Here is a 16426-nt window from a genome sequence, read left to right on the forward strand (position 1 = left end):
GAATTGTACTTTCCAAGCACTGAGGCAGTGCTCTGTACACAGTAAGCGTTCAATAAATACCATTGAATGAATGAATGAATGGAGAAGCAGCGTGGCTCAGTGGAAAGAGCCCGGGCTTCGGAGTCAGAGGTCATGAGTTTGACTCCCGGCTCTGCCACTTGTCAGCTGTGTGACTGTGGGCGTGCCGCTTAACTTCTCTGTGCCTCAGTTCCCTCATCTGTAAAATGGGGATTAAAAGTGTGTGAGCCCCACGTGGGACAACCTGATTACCCTGTATCTCCCCCAGCGCTTAGAACAGTGCTCGGCACCTAGTAGGCGCTTAACAAATACCAACATTATTATTATATTTTTACCAAAACATTCTGTCAGTCCGTCGATCGATGGTATTTATTGAGAGTTTACTGTGTGCAGAGCACTATACTTGGAGCTTAGGAGAGGACAACACAGCACAACAATATATCAGACACATTCTCCACCCACGTCGAGCTTAAAGTCCATGTTTTTCCGCTCCTGGAGTTTCCCATCATCTTCATGTCCAACAGAAACTCCTTACCTCTGACGACTCTAACACACCGATCTTCTCGCCACATCATGTTCTCGTCTGTCTTGCTGCTGATCCCTTTCCCGTGTTCTCCTTCTGGTTTGGGATTCCCTCACCCCTCATATCAGTCAGACCACCACTCTCCCACCTTCAAAATCCTCCCCCAAATCACACCTCCTCCAAGAAGCCTTCCCTGACTAGGCCTTTAGCCTTCCCTTACTCACCTCCTCCTCGGTGTTGCCTACGAACTGGTATCCGTATCCCTTAAACACTTGCTATTCACCCCACCTTGAGTCCCAATCAATCAATGGTATTTGAACACTTACTCTGTGCGGAGCGCTGTACTAAACACTTGGGAGAATTCAGTACAACGGAATTGGCAGTTCCCTGCCCATAAGGAATGGAATCCAGAGAGATTGGCAGGGACGGGGTGGCACTGGAAGAAACGGGGGGTGGTTGCTCCGGGAAACAGGTCCTCGACTGGCTGTTCGAGAAGGGTCTACCTCACAGCCTCCACGGCACGTTGGACTATAACTTGAGAAGCAGTGTGGCCTGGGGGATAGACCCCGGGTCAGGGAGTCAGAAGGACCTGGGTTCTAATCCCGGCTCCGCCACTTGTCTGCTGTGGAATCTTAGTCAAGTCGCTTCACTTCTCTGCGCCTCAGTTCCCTCATCTGTCAAATGGGGATTATTACTGTGAGCCCCATGGGGGCCAGAGACTGTGTCCAACCTGATTAGCTTGCATCTCTCCCAACACCAACACATGGGAATTGCTCAACACATACCATAAAGAAACGAGACTTGGAGGCCCCTTGTGGGACAGGGACTGTGTCCAACCTGATTTGTTGGTATTTCCCCCAGGCACTTAGTAATAATAATAATAATTATGGTATTTGTTAAGTGCTTACTATGGGCCGAGCACTGTTCTAAGCACTGGAGAAGATAAAAGGTAGTCAGGTTGTCCCACGTGGGGCTCACAGTCTCAATCCCCATTTTACAGGTGAAGTAACTGAGGCACAGAGAAGTTAAGTGGGTTGCCCAAGGTCACCCAGCAGACAAGGGGCAGAGCTGGGATTAGAACTCACGTCTTCTGACTCCCAAGCCCGGGCTCTTTCCACGAAGTCACGCTGCTTCTCAGTCTAAGTCAGTCTCACCCCCACCTCTTTCATTAAGCTGAGCTTTCCAATTTTTTTTACCAAATATATTTCTCCAACCCATTTATATGGCTGTAGAATTATTTATTAAGCACCTCCGGGGTGCAGTGCATTACCTTAAGCACTTGTCAAAGTATGACAGAAGTACTAGCACATAGTAAGTGCTTAACAAATACCACAATTATTATCATGATTATTATTATCTGCTCCCAAGGATCTTCCTCTTAACTAGACTGACTAGAGTAGCACATGAATAATCCAATCCGTAAGTGTAGTGACAAATTTGTTTTCTGACTCAAAATTAGACTGGGACTGAGTTTTTTTTAGGGAGCAGAAACAATTTTTGGATCACATTTCCTTTAAGTTACAGGCAACATATTGTGTGAGGCAAGGTCACCTCGAATATAAATGAAAAATGATTTATAAATAACGCTAACAGGAGGCAACAGAACAGAATGTAAGTGAGTGGAAAGATGTTGCATTAACTAATGAGGTTCCTCCCACAGAGATTTTTCAAAAGCAGTCAGTCAGTTAATCGCACTTATTGAACGATTACTGTGTGCAGAACACTCTGCTGAGCGCTTGGGAGAGGACAATACAGCAATAAACAGTTGCTTTCCCTGCCCACAATGAGCTTACAGTCTAGAGGGGGAGACAGGCATTAATAGAAAGAAAGAAATGAGAGATGTGGACAGAAGGGGTGAGGGACTGGGAGGGGGGATGCAGAAGGGGATGGAAGAAGAGAAAAGGAGGGCTTATTCATTCAATCGTATTTATTGAGCGCGTACTGTGCGCAGAGCACTGTACTAAGTGCTTGGAAAGTACAATTCAGCAACCAAGAGAGACAAACCCTGCCCACTCCAGTTTAACTGGCACCATCCAGTCAGAGTAGGGGCCTATATTTTCTCAAGGCGAGTCGAGGGTTTTCCTCTGCATGAGTCTACAGTTTAGGTGAGGGCCTAGGGCCAAACTGAAAAATGAATTGAGGGGATAAAAGTCAATGTTATTATTATTATTATCATGGTTATTAATATTATGGTATGTGCTAAGTCTAGAAGTGGAGAGACAGACATCAAAACAAGTAAACAGGCTTAGTCAGCGAAGGCTTCTTGGAGGAGGTGTGCCTTTGATAAAGCTTTGAAGCGGGAAGAGACATTGTCTGTGGGATATGAGGAGGGAGGGTGTTCCAGGCCAGAGGGGGCACATGGGCCAGGGGTTGGCGGTGGGATAGATGAAGTAGAAGGACAGTGAGAAGGAGAAGAGCAAAATCTGGTTCGTGGAGGGGAGAAGTGAGGTGAGGTAGGAGGGGGCCAGGAGATGGATTGCTTTAAAGCCAATGGTAAAGACTTCTTTTTGAGGTGGAGGTGGATGGGCAACCACTGGAGGTTGTGGAGGAGTGGGGAATCATGGCCTGAACTTTTTTGTGGAATCAATCATATTGATTGAGCGCTTACTGTGTGCAGAGCACTGTACTAAATGCTTGGGAAAGTACCTCACGACACTGTAACAGACACATTCCCTCGCCTTCAACGAGCTCCCAGTGCAGTAGATGCTGAGCGGGGAACAGACACATTCCCTCACCTTCAACGAGCTCCCAGTGCAGAAGACGCTGAGCGTCGTGTATCTCCCCTTTGAAAAGAGCAGCACTGCTGGAAAATCAACTTATAACCCCCACCCCCGAGAAACTTAGGAAGGGAAGATTTCTTCTCCATACTTAAATTTCAGTTCAACATGATTTCCAGAAGGAAGGTCAATAAATCAGTCCATCAATCAAGCTCGACTCTGCGAGCTGGTTTTAGAAGGCGGAGAACTTCTTGGGAATCTCCATCTTTAGAGGATTATTAAGGTCACATCTCTTCCAAGAGGCTTTCCCCTAACCCCCGACTCCCTCTCCCTTCATTCAATCGTATTTATTGAGCGCTTACTGTGTGCGGAGCACCTTCTGCGTCATCTACGCACCTCAATCTGTGAACTTTGGGCACTGGATATTCTCCCCACCCCAAACCCCACAGCACTTATGTACATAACTTTAAATTATATATTATCATTTATTTATATTACTTTGTCTCCCCTTCTAGACTGTAAGCTCACTGTGGGCAGGGAACGTGTCTGCTAACTCTGTTGTATTCATTCATTCATTCATTCATTCAATAGTATTTATTGAGCGCTTACTATGTGCAGAACACTGTACTAAGCGCTTGGAATGAACAAGTCGGCAACAGATAGAGACAGTCCCTGCCGTTTGACGGGCTTACGGTCTAATCGGGGGAGACTGACAAGAACAATGACAATAAATAGAGTCAAGGGGAAGAACATCTCGTAAAAACAATGGCAACTAAATAGAATCAAGGAGCAGAGTAGCTTAGTGGATAGAGCACAGGTTGAGGAGTCACAGGTCGTGGTTTCTAATCCTGCCTCCACCACTTATCAGCTGCGTGACTTTGGGCAAGTCACTTCACTTCTAGGTGCCTCAGTGACCTTATGTGTAAAATGGGGATTAAGACTGTGAGCCCCACGTGGGGCAACCTGATTACCTTGTATCTCCCCCAGCACTAAGAACGGTGCTTGGGGCATAATAAGCATTTAACAAATACCATCATAAAAAAAAAATCCCTGGGTTTCCCAACTCCCAATCTTACATTCTTTCCCTTTGGCCATGTGTCTTGGTTCCCTTTTCTTTCTCAAAACACTGTAAAAGCTGGAGTTTTGGCCCATACCTATGAAAGTTACTTTGCTGTTATTATTATTATTGTTGTTAATAATATTAATCATATTTATTGAGTGCTTACTGTGTGCAAAGCACTGTACTAGCTGCTTCACTGTGTTCAGTTCCCCACCGTGCAAAGTGGTTTATAGGGATGTAAGTCATAGGGCGAACCATGAGGGAGAGGGGTGTGTGTGTGTGTGTGTGTGTGTGAATGTGTGATGAATATAGAGCCCCAAATTATCTCCTGGGACACACGTAAAACCCAACCAAACCACGGGGAAGCAAGCATGGCCTAATGGCTAGAGCATGTACAAGTCACTTGGGCAAGCCACTTCACCTTTCTGGACCGCAGTCTCCTCAACTGAAAAAAGGGGCTAAAATATCCATTCTCCTCACCTCCTTAATCGTGGAACTCAGGTGGGAACGGGACTATGTCCATCCTCACTACCTCCTTACCACCTAAGGGCTTCGTGTAAAGTGACCGCCTGATGGAGGCCGTTAAAGATGACACAACTATTCTTCTTTAATATCCTTTACATTTTCAATTTACTCGTATTTTGAAGTGGTAAAGTATTTTGAAGTAGGTAAAGCCTATGGGGTTGTGTAAGGAGAAGGTGTTAAAATAGAAGTTGGGGCTGATTTACATTTTTCTCTAACTCCCCTAGTCCCATTTCATCCTGAATTGCTGACCTTACACGACCTTTGAAATAGGACAGGCTCGAGCTCATTAATATAAAGAGAAGCTTTGACTCTGGGGACTGTTCCTTATATTGTTTCGTTCAACTTTAATTTCATTTTATTGCTGTGCTCTGTTCCTCCTTAGGAATTAGAGTCCTCACAGCCATTTTAGAATTATTTCAAGGGGGTTAATTTGGAACTTTTGAGGAAACTCACATCATTTGAATTCTTGACTGTCTTTCTCGAAGACCAGTAAACATGCCCTGTTCATGAGAAGTAAAGTCGAGGGTCTAGATAACTTACTTGCAGGGGAAATCACTCCTCACCCCACATGGAAACTCCTCAGGATCAGATTTAGGGCTCTTAATCAGCTCTTTCTCCACTACTTATCCTCCTTCCTCTCTTTCATTCATTTATTCATTCAATCCTATTTATTGAGCACTTATCATGTGTAGAGCACTGTCCTAAGGACATAGGAGAGTAAAATACAATACTGATGATGATGATGGTATCTGTTAAGCGCTTACTGTGTGCCAAGCACTGTTCTAGGCCACTGGGGTAGATACAAGGGAATCAGGTTGTCCCCCGTGGGGCTCACGGCTTTAATCCCCATTTTACAGATGAGGTCACAGAGGCACAGAGAAGTGAAGTGACTTGCCCAAAGTCACCCAACTGACAAGTGGCAGAGCCAGGATTAGAACCCAGAACCTCTGACTCCCAAGCCCGGGCTCTTTCCGCTAAGTCATGAACAGACACAGTCCCTCCAGCGTGGCATAGTAGATAGAGTACAGGCCTAGGTGTCAGAAGATCAGGGGTTCTAATCTCGGCTCCGCCAATTGTCTGCTGTGTGAGCTTGGGCAAAGTCACTTCACTTCTCTGTGCCTCAGTTACCTCATCTGTAAAATGGGGATTAACTGTAAGCCTCACATGGGACTACCTGATTACCCTGTATCTACCCCAGTGCTGAGAACAGTGCTCGGCACATAGTAAGCGCTTAACAAATACCAACATTATTATTATTATTATGATTGTCTGCTGTGTGAGCTTGGGCAAGTCACTTCACTTCTCTGGGCCTCAGCGACCTGATCTGTAAAGTGGGGATCGAGACAGTGAGCCCCACTTGGAACAGGGACTGTGTCTAACCCTATTTGCTTGTGTCCACCCTGGCATTTAGTATAGTACCTGGCACATAGTAAGTGCTTAACAAATACCGTAATTATTATTCCCAGCACTTAGAACAGTGCTTGGCACATTGTAAGTGCCTAACAAATACCATGATAATAATAATAATTATTATTATCCCCCTCATATCACTCCTGTACCATCAACCTATTCACTGGGTCTCAATCTTGTCTCACCTGATGTTGACCCCTCGATCACAGTCTTGCCTCTGCTGAGAACTCACTCCCTCTCCCTTCACATCTCGAAGCCCACTGCTCTTCTCATTTTCAAAGCCCTACTAAAATCACATAATAGTAATAATAATTCTTAAACTTCCTCTGTTTTTTAATAGTATTTATTAAGCACTTACAATGACTATGTATCAAACACTGTTCCGTTCCGGGGTCTTCTTCAAATGCCATCCAGTCGTTTCGGACCCATAGCGGCTCTTCAGAACATCCCATCTTCTGCCGTAAAGTCGTTCTGGTCTGTGTTTTGTTGATAAAGGTACGGAAGTGTTTACCAATGCCTTCTTTATTAATTCAATGGTGTTTATTGAGCGCTTACTGTGTGCAGAGCACTGTACTAAGCGCTTGGAAAGTACAATTCGGCAACAGATAGAGACGATCCCTAACCCTTCTGAGCAGTAAAAACCCAAGTCTCTGCCTTTGTCTCTGATCAACGTTTTGACTCTGACTCTTTCCCATGCTGATGCTGCCCAGGGGTAGATACGAGCTAATCTAGTTGGTCACAGTCGCCGTCCCACATGGGGCTCATCGTTTTAATTCTCATTTTACAGAGGAGGGAACTGAAGCACTGAGAATGAAGTGACTTGGTCCAGGCCGCACAACAGACAAGTGGTGGAATCGGGATTAGAATCCAGATCCTTCTGACCCTCTGGCCCCTGCTCTAGCCACTAGGTCATGCGAAGTGACTTGCCTAAGGTCACGCAGTAGGCGAGTAGCAGAAGCGGGATTAGAACTCAGTTCCTCTGACTTCCAGGCTCAGGCTCTTTCCAGTAGATCATAATGCTTTTCATTGTCCTGGCTGCTTGAAGCCTAACCTGACTAATCTCTCATCTCTCCACTCTCATGTTACCAAATTGTACATTCCAAGCGCTTAGTACAGTGCTCTGCACATAGTAAGCACTCAATAAATACTATTGAATGAATGAATCATCATCATCATCATCATCAGTATTTAAGGAATGCTTACTATGTGCAGATCTGTACTAAGTGCTTTTCTTTAAATGGTATTTGTTAAGCGCTTACTATGTGCCAGGGACTGTACTAAGCTCTAGGTTAGATACAAGCTGGAGGAGACTCTAATTGACTGCCCGGAAGGAGTCAATGTTAAACCACTTCTGGATTTTTGCCCTGAAAACTCTGCGGATCCACTACGGAACGATTGCAGATGGAGGTGGGGCGTTCAGGGAGAGATTCGTTCATTCAATTGTATTTATTGAGCGCTTACTATGTGCAGAGCTCTGTACTAAGCGCTTGGAAAGTTCAATTCAGCAATAAAGAGAGATAATCCCTGCCCACAGCGGGCTCCATGGCGTCACTATGGGTAAGACACGGCTCGACAGCATAAGACAAGACTAGATGCAAACTAATCAAGTTGAGCACAGTCCGTGTCCCAAAAGGAGCTCACAGTCTTAATTCCCATTTTAAGGGTGAGGGAACTGAGGCCCAGGAAAGTGAAGTGACTTGCCCAAGGTCACCCAGCAGTTGATCGGCAGAGTCGGGATTAGAAACCAGGTCCTTCTGACTCCCAGGTCACTGGTCTATCCACTTGGTCATACGGCTGATTACTACTGTCCTGCTCCTATTCTTACGGCTATTACTAGTATTCATTCATTCAATCGCATGTATTGAGCACTCTCTGTGAGCAGGGCACTGTACTAAACACTTGGGAGAGTACAAATCAACAGTAAAAAGGCACATTCCCTGCCTACAATAAGCTTACCGCAACGTGACCCGGTGGAAAGAGCCTGGGCTTGGGAGTCAGAAGTCACGGGTTTGAATCCCGCCTCTGCCACTTGTCAGCTGTGTGACCGTGGGCAAGTCGTTTCACTTCTCTGTGCCTCGGTTACCTCATCTGTAAAATGGGGATTAACTGTGAGCCTCACGTGGGACACCCTGATTACCCTCTATCTCCCCCAGCGCTTAGAACAGTGCTCTGCACATAGTAAGCGCTTAACAAATACCAACATAAGCGCTTAGTACAGTGATCTGCACATAGTAAGCACTCAATAAATACTATTGAATAGAGGGGGGAGACAGACATCAATGCAATTAAATAAATGACAGATATGGGCATAAGTGCTGTTGGGCTGGGAAGGGGGAAGCAGCGTGACTTGGTGGATAGAGCACAGGCCTGGGAGTCAGAAGGTTTAGTACATCACGTTGCACCCAGTAAGTGCTCAAGAAATGCTACTGATTGAATAGTTTGAGAAGCAGTGTGGCCTAGTGGGTACAGTCATAAGGACCTGGGTTCTAATCCCGGCTCTGCCACCTGTCTGCTGGGTGACCTTGGGTAAGTCACTTCACTTCTCTGGGCCTCAGTTACCTCTTCTGTAAAATGGGGATTGAGACTGATGCCTGTTTATGTGTTTTGATGCCGGCCTCCCCTCTTCTAGGCTGTGAGCCTGTTGTGCGCGGGGATTGTCTCTGTTAGTGAATTGTATACTCCCAAGCACTTAGTAAAGTGCTCTGCACAAAGTAAGTGCTCAATAAATATGATTGAATGAATGAATGAATGACTGTGAGCCCCATTTGGGTCATGGACTGTGTCCCATTTGATTAGCTTGTACCTACCCCAGCACCACTTAGTATAGTGCCTGGCCCGGAGTAAGCGCTTAACAAATACCATTAAGAACAAACGAAAGAAACCCAAACAGAAAGAAAACAAAACAAAAATAGTAAACTAATGTTGCGGGCAGGTGCAATTTTCTCAGGGTTTTGTGAGAATTACCTGAGGACAGATTGCTAATGGTTTCTAACAGCTGAATGATAAACTGGATGTAATTCCGTCCCTTTCTCAGAAAAGGAATGCATTGGCCATCCCTTTTTCTTGAGTCTCAGTTGAAAATCACATGGCAAGATCAATCGGTAGTATTTATTGAGTACTTACTGTGCGCAGAGTGCCGTACTAAGCGCTTGAAAGAGTACAAAAGAACAATAATCAGTCAAAAAGAGTCACACAGTAGAGTGTCCGAGCCAAGCAGACATCTCTGGAACTGAGTATCTAAGGGAACTCTGAGATACTGAATAAAGCAGCGGCCTGGCCAAGTGGATAGAGCCTGGGCCTGGGAGTCAGAAGGTTATGAGTTCTAATCCCGGCTCCGCCGCTTGCCTGCCGTGTGACCGTGGGCAAGTCGCTTTGCTTCTCTGGACCTCAGTTTCCTCATCTGTAAAATGAGGATTGAGACTGTGAGCCCCACAGGGGACAGGGACTGTGTCTAACCTGACTTGCTTGTATCCACCCCAGTGCTTAGAACAGTGCCTGCACATAGTAAGCACTCAGCAAAATACCATAATTATTATTATTATGGAAAAAGACAAACCTTCACCTTGGATTTTCCTTAACTCTATTTTAGGGATACTAATTATTTGGGCCATTTGGCATCTCTAGCGAAGCAGCAGATGGCTTGAAACCTTAACCTGGAGAGATGCTTATGAATATTTGGGAAATAAGATAATTGTCTGGAAACCTAAATCATTTTTAACCATCTTGCCGAGCCTGATTCCCCCCACCCTCCACCCCGAGTTCTGCAAGGAGGCAGAGGCTAAAAGGGAGAGGAAGAAAAAGAAGGAGGAGAAAAATGAGTTTTGGTTGTACAATTGCCAACCTCAAAGTCAGACTTGAATCCCAAATGAAATTTCCCATCCAGAACACCTGTGATTCTTGCAGGGCTTGCTTTGCCCCGGGGACTGTTTCCAGAAGCAACGGTTTGACGCTGTTTTGTTGAGCTGGCTCATGTGATTCAGTCTCTGTATTCTTTGAGAGCGAAAAATCTGTCCTCAGTTTGCAGAAACGGCTAGAACGGGGGCAGAAATGGAGACAGGTAAGGGAGAAACGTGTAGCCATTCAGAAGCTTGTCTTACGCTCAGGGAATCAGCAAGGGTAGAATAAATGACTTTTCCGGAACAGATTTTTCTAGAGCCAACAAGGAGAGGTAATACAGCAAGCACTCAGTACAGTGCTCTGCACCCAGTAAGCCCTCGAAAAATATGATCCATCGATCTACCCAACACCTCGTAAGGTTTTTGGCGTGTAGTAAATGCTCAGAGGAGCAGTGTGGCTTAATGGAAAGGGCCTCGGCTTGGGAGACAGAGGTCATGGGTTCTAATCCCGGCTCCACCACTTATTTGGGCAAGTCACTTCAATTCTCTGTGCCTCCGTGACCTCATCTCTAAAATGGGGATGAAGACTGTGAGCCCCATGTGGGACAACCTGATTACCTTGTATCTACCCCAGTGCTCAGAATAGTGCTTGGCACATAGTAAGCGCTTAACAAATACCATTATTATTATTATTATTATTATTCTTTGGGCCTCAGTTACCTCAGCTATAAAAATGGGGATAAAAAAGTGAGCCCCATGTGGGATAGGGACTGTCTCCAACTTGATTAACTTGTATTTACCACTGGGTTTAGAACAGTGCTTGGCTCATAGTAGGTGCTTAACAAGTACCCTAATAATAATAACGAATACCACGATTATGACAATTAGAGTGTGGTCTGTCCATCTTCATCTTGGCGACTGACCAGTGTTCACCAGATAGACAGAAATACGAGAGAACAGAGCCAACGAGGAGAGGTAACACCTCAAGTGCTTAGTAGCAGTGTGGCCCAGTGGTTAAGAGCACGGCCCCGGGAATCAGAAGGACCTGGGTTCTAATGCCGTCTGGGCCACATGTCTGCTGTGTGACCTTGGGCCAGTCACTTCACTTTTCTGGGCCTCAGTTCCCTCATCAGTAAAATAGGGATTAAGACTGTGAGCCCCAAGTGGGACAGGGACAGTGTCTGACCCGATTTGCTTATAACCGCCCCGGCGTTTAGAATGGTGTTTGGTACATAAGAAGTGCTTAATGAATGCCACAGTTTTAATTACAATTAGTACTGTGCTCAGCCCGCAGTAAGCTCTCAATAAATGCGTCTGATTGATGTACCCCAGTCAGTACCTTGTACAGTTTTTGGTGCTTAATAAATTACTTTTATTATTATGGTATTTGTTAAGTGCTTACTTTGTGGCAGGCACTGTTCTAAACGCTGGGGGGGGATTCAAGCCAATCAGGTTGGACACATTCCCTATCCCACATGGGACTCACAGTCTCAATCCCCATTTTCCAGATGAGGTGACTAAGGCACAGAGAAGTGAAGTGACTTGTCCAAGATCTCACAGCAGAGAAGCGGTGGAGCCGGGATTAGAACCCATGACCTTCTGACTCCCAGACCTGGGCTCTACCCCCTACCCCGTGTTGCTTCTCTCACTATTAGACTGTAGATGGTAAGAAATACCTGTTTCGATTTCACCTTGGTGACTGACCGATGTTCAACAGAATGACAGAGACAGGAGAGAAGTACAGGGACTGTCTCTGTTACCAATTTGGACATTCCAAGCGCTTAGTACAGTGCTCTGCACCTAGTAAGCGCTCAATAAATACTATTGAATGAATGAATACCAGGTAGGTCCAGAAAATGACTTTTTTGGAACCGATTTTTCTAGCACCAACAAGGAGAGGCGATATCTTGAACTTCCTTCTGAGAGGTTGAGAGGAACCTGGAGTGGGAGGTGTTTGTCAGAGAGTCATAATGGGATGAAGCCTCACAAGTCTTTCTGGGGAAGAAGCCAAAGAACACCAACACAGAGAGAGATTTAATTTTAGAAAAGGGAACTATGAGAAAATGTGCAGCTGAAAGGGGTAGCCAGAAAAAAAATAAAATCCAAGTGACTTAATAGAAGGCAGATGCTTGAAAAAAACACCATTTTAGAGGACCAGGTAAAATTCATTTATTCATTCAATAGTATTTTTTGAGTGCTAACTCTGTGCAGAGCACTGTACTAAGTGCTTGGAATGTACAATTCGGCAAAAGTACGTGCCATGCAACAACGAAATATAAACCCTGTAGCAATAATTGGCAGGGTAGCAGCATGGTATAGTGGATAGAGTACAGGTCGGGGAGTCAGAAGGCCATGGGTTCTAATTCTGACTCAGCTGCTTCTCTGCTGTGTGACCTTGAGCAAGTCACTTCACTTCTCTGAGCCTCAGTTCCCTCATCTGGAAAATAGGGATTGAGACTGTGAGCCCCTTGTGGGACAGCGCTCTACACACAGTAAGCGCCCAATAAATACCACTGAATGAATGACAGGGACTCTGTCCAACTTAATTTGCTTGTATCCATCCCAGGGCTTAATGCACTACCTGGCACACAGTAAGGGCTTTACAAATACCACAATTATTATTATTATTTTCAATCTATCAATGGTATTTATTGAGCACTTACTGTGTGCAGAGCTCTGAACTAACCGCTTGGAAGAGTACAGTGCAACAGAGTTGGTAGACACATTCCCTGTATATATCTAAAATTCTATATTTTTATAGTTTATATGAAATATAATTATATTGATGTCTGCTTGTTTTGATGCCTGTCTCCCCCCTTCTAGACTGTAAGCCTGGTGTGGGCAGAGAATGTGTCTAGTTATTGTTCTACTGTACTGTGAGCCCAATATTGGGCAGAGATTGTCTCTATTGCTGAATTATACATTCCAAGCGCTTAGTCCAGTGCTCTGCACATAGTAAGCGCTCAATAAATACTATTGAATGAATGACTACTCTCCCAAGCACTTACTACTGTGCTCTGTACATAGTAAGCGCTCAATAAATATGATTGAATGAATGAAAAGAGCTTACAGTCTAAAAGGGAAGACAGACAGAAAAAAGTAGACTTCTAAAAAACGGGCCGTTGACTCAAATGAGAACCGGAAAGTACATAAACGGTCACAGGTCAGGTAGCAAGTCAGGTCTTGACTCTGCCACCTCTCTGCTGTGTGACCTTGGGCAAGTCACTTTCATTCATTCAATCGTATTTATTGAGCGCTTACTGTGTGCAGAGCACTGTATTGAGCGCTTGGAATGTACAATTTGGCAAGAGATAGAGACCATCCCTGCCCAACGACGGGCTCACAGTCTAAAAGGGGGAGACGGCAAAACAAAACAAGTATCAGGCATCAATATCATCAAGATAAATAGAAACATAGATCTTTACACATCGTTAATGAAATAAAATAACTTGTGGGCCTCAGTTACCTCATCTGGAAAATGGGGATTAAGACCGTGAGCCCGATGTAGGGCAGGAACTGTGTCCAACCTGTTTATCTTGCATCTACCCCAGCGCTTAATACAATGCCTGGAACATAGTAAATACTTAACAAATACCATGAAATAAAAAAAGAAGAATTTAGGTGAGCAGGAGTTTTAATCCTGATTTCTCCCTGTAACTACTACCCCAGGAACCCCAGGATTTTGCACCAACCGGGCACTTACCAACTTGGAATTTAGCTGTAGCAGTTTCTTAATTAACTTTTAACTTAATTATTTATTGAGTGTTTTCTCTTTGCAGAGCACTGTACTAAGGACTTGGGAGAAGTTAATACAACAGGATCAGTATCAGTCAATGGTATTTATCGAGCAGTTACTATGTGCCGAGCAGTGTACTAAGCACTAGGGAGAAGCAGCGTGGCTCAGTGGAAAGAGCCCGGGCTTCGGAGTCAGAGATCAGGCTCTGATTCCAGCCCCCGTCACTTGTCAGCTCTGTGACTTTGGGCAAGTCACTTCACTTCTCTGGGCCTCAGTGTCCTCATCTGTAAAATGGGGATTAAAACTGTGAACCCCTTGTGGGACAACCTGATTACCTTGTGTGCCCCCTGGTACTTAGAATAATAATAATAATAATATTGGTATTTGTTAAGCGCTTACTATGTGCTAAGCACTGTTCTAAGCACTGGGGTAGATATAGGGTAATCAGGTTGTCCCATGTGAGACTCACAGTCTTAATCCCAATTTTCCAGATGAGGTAACTGAGGCACCGAGAAGCGAAGTGTACATTCCAAGTGCTTAGTACAGTGCTCTGCACATAATAAGCGCTCAATAAATATGATTGAATGAATGAATGAAGTGACTTGCCCAAAGTCACACAGCTGACAGGTGGAGGAGCCGGGATTAGAACCCATGACCTCTGACTGCTAAGCCTGTGCTCTATTCCACTGAGCCAGTGCTTGGCACATAGTAAGCGCTCAACAAATACTAATATTATCATTATTATTATTACAATACAACAGAATTAGCAGGCCTGTTCCTTGCCCACAGCTTGCTTTGGAGAAGCAGCGTGGCTCAGTGGAAAGAGCACGGACTTTGGAGTGAGGGCTCATGAGTTCGAATCCCAGCTCTGCCACTTGTCGGCTGTGTGACTGTGGGCAAGTCACTTAACTTCTCTGTGCCTCAGTTCCCTCATCTGTAAAATGGGGATCAAGACTGTGAGCCCCATGTGGGACAACCTGATTCCCCTATGTCTACCCCAGCGCTTAGAACAGTGCTCGGCACATAGTAAGCGCTTAACAAATACCAACATTATTATTATAGTCTAGAGGATTTAAGGACTCATTCACCTAAATATCCCCTTTCCTATTTATTATCATTATTATAAATACATTATAATAATTATAATATATAATAATAATACTTGTAGACTGTGTTATGTGCTTACTATGTGCTGGGCACTGTACTAAGCGGTGGGTGGATACAGGTAAATTGGGGTTGGACATTTCTTCTAAGTAAATCCACTGTAAATGACAATCTTAATGCCCATTTTACAGATGAGGGAACTGAGGCACAGAGAAGTGAAGTGACTTGCTCAAAGTCACACAGCTAGCAAGTGGCGGAGCCGGGATTAGAACCCCTGGCCTCTGACTCCTAAGCCCGTGTTCTTTCCATTGAGCCACACTGCTTCTACACGGTACTAAAACCTCATTACCCCAACTCCCTCTCCCTTCTGCGCTGTATTTGTTCTTGGATCTGCAACCTTAATTCACCCGCCTTCAGCCCCTCAGCACTTACGTCCATATCCGTAATTTATTTTCAGGCCTGCCTTCCACTTCTAGACCATAAGCACTTAACAAATACCATCATAATTATTATTATGTGGTAGATATATTCCCTGCTCTTAAATGCACTTAAATCAAGTGATTGGGACTCATGGTTTTATTTTAAGGGGGCTTCATTTGATTGTATTTATTGAGCACTTATTGTGTGCAGAGCACTGTACTAAGCACTTGGGAGAGGACAATACAACAATAAACAGTCACGTTCCCTGCCCACAGTGAGCTTCCAGTCTAGAAAGCTTCCAGTCTAATAATGTTGGTATTTGTTAAGCACTTACTATTTTCAGAGCACCGTCCTAAGCACTGGGGTAGATGCAGGGTAATCAGGCAGCCCCTCGTGAGGTTCACAGTCTTAATCCCCATTTTACAGATGAGGTACCTGAGGCACCGAGAAGTGAAGTGACTTGCCCACAGTCACACAGCTGACAAGTGGCAGAGCTGGGATTTGAACCCATGACCTCTGACTCCCAATCTAGTGGTATTTGTTAAGCACCTACGTTGTGCCAAGCACTAATCAGCTAATAATAATAATAATAATAATAATAATAATAATAATGTTGGTATTTGTTAAGCGGTTACTATGTGCCGAGGACTTTTCTAATCGCTGGAGGAGATATAGGGTAATCAGGTTGTCCCACGTGAGGCTCACAGTCTTAATTCCCATTTTACAGATGAGGTAACTGAGGCACAGAGAAGTCAAGTGACTCACCCAAAGTCACACAGCTAACAGGTGGAGGGGCCGGGATTAGAACCCATGACCTCTGACTCCTAAACCCAGACTCTTTCCACTGAGCCACACTGCTAATCAAAGCTAATCAGATTGGACACAGTCCCGGTCCCACATGAGGCTCACAGTCTCAATCTCCATTTTCCAGATGAGGTAACTGAGGCCCAGAGAAGTGATGTGACCTGCCCAAGGTCACACAGAAGACCAGTGGCAGAGTCAGGATTAGAACCCGGGTCCTTCTGAATCTCAGCCTGGGCTCTAGCCATTAGGCCACGCTGCTTCTCCTTAATTCTA

This window comes from Ornithorhynchus anatinus, chromosome 4 (genome assembly GCF_004115215.2).
Source record: "Ornithorhynchus anatinus isolate Pmale09 chromosome 4, mOrnAna1.pri.v4, whole genome shotgun sequence".
In the NCBI taxonomy this organism is placed as follows: Eukaryota; Metazoa; Chordata; class Mammalia; order Monotremata; family Ornithorhynchidae; genus Ornithorhynchus; species Ornithorhynchus anatinus.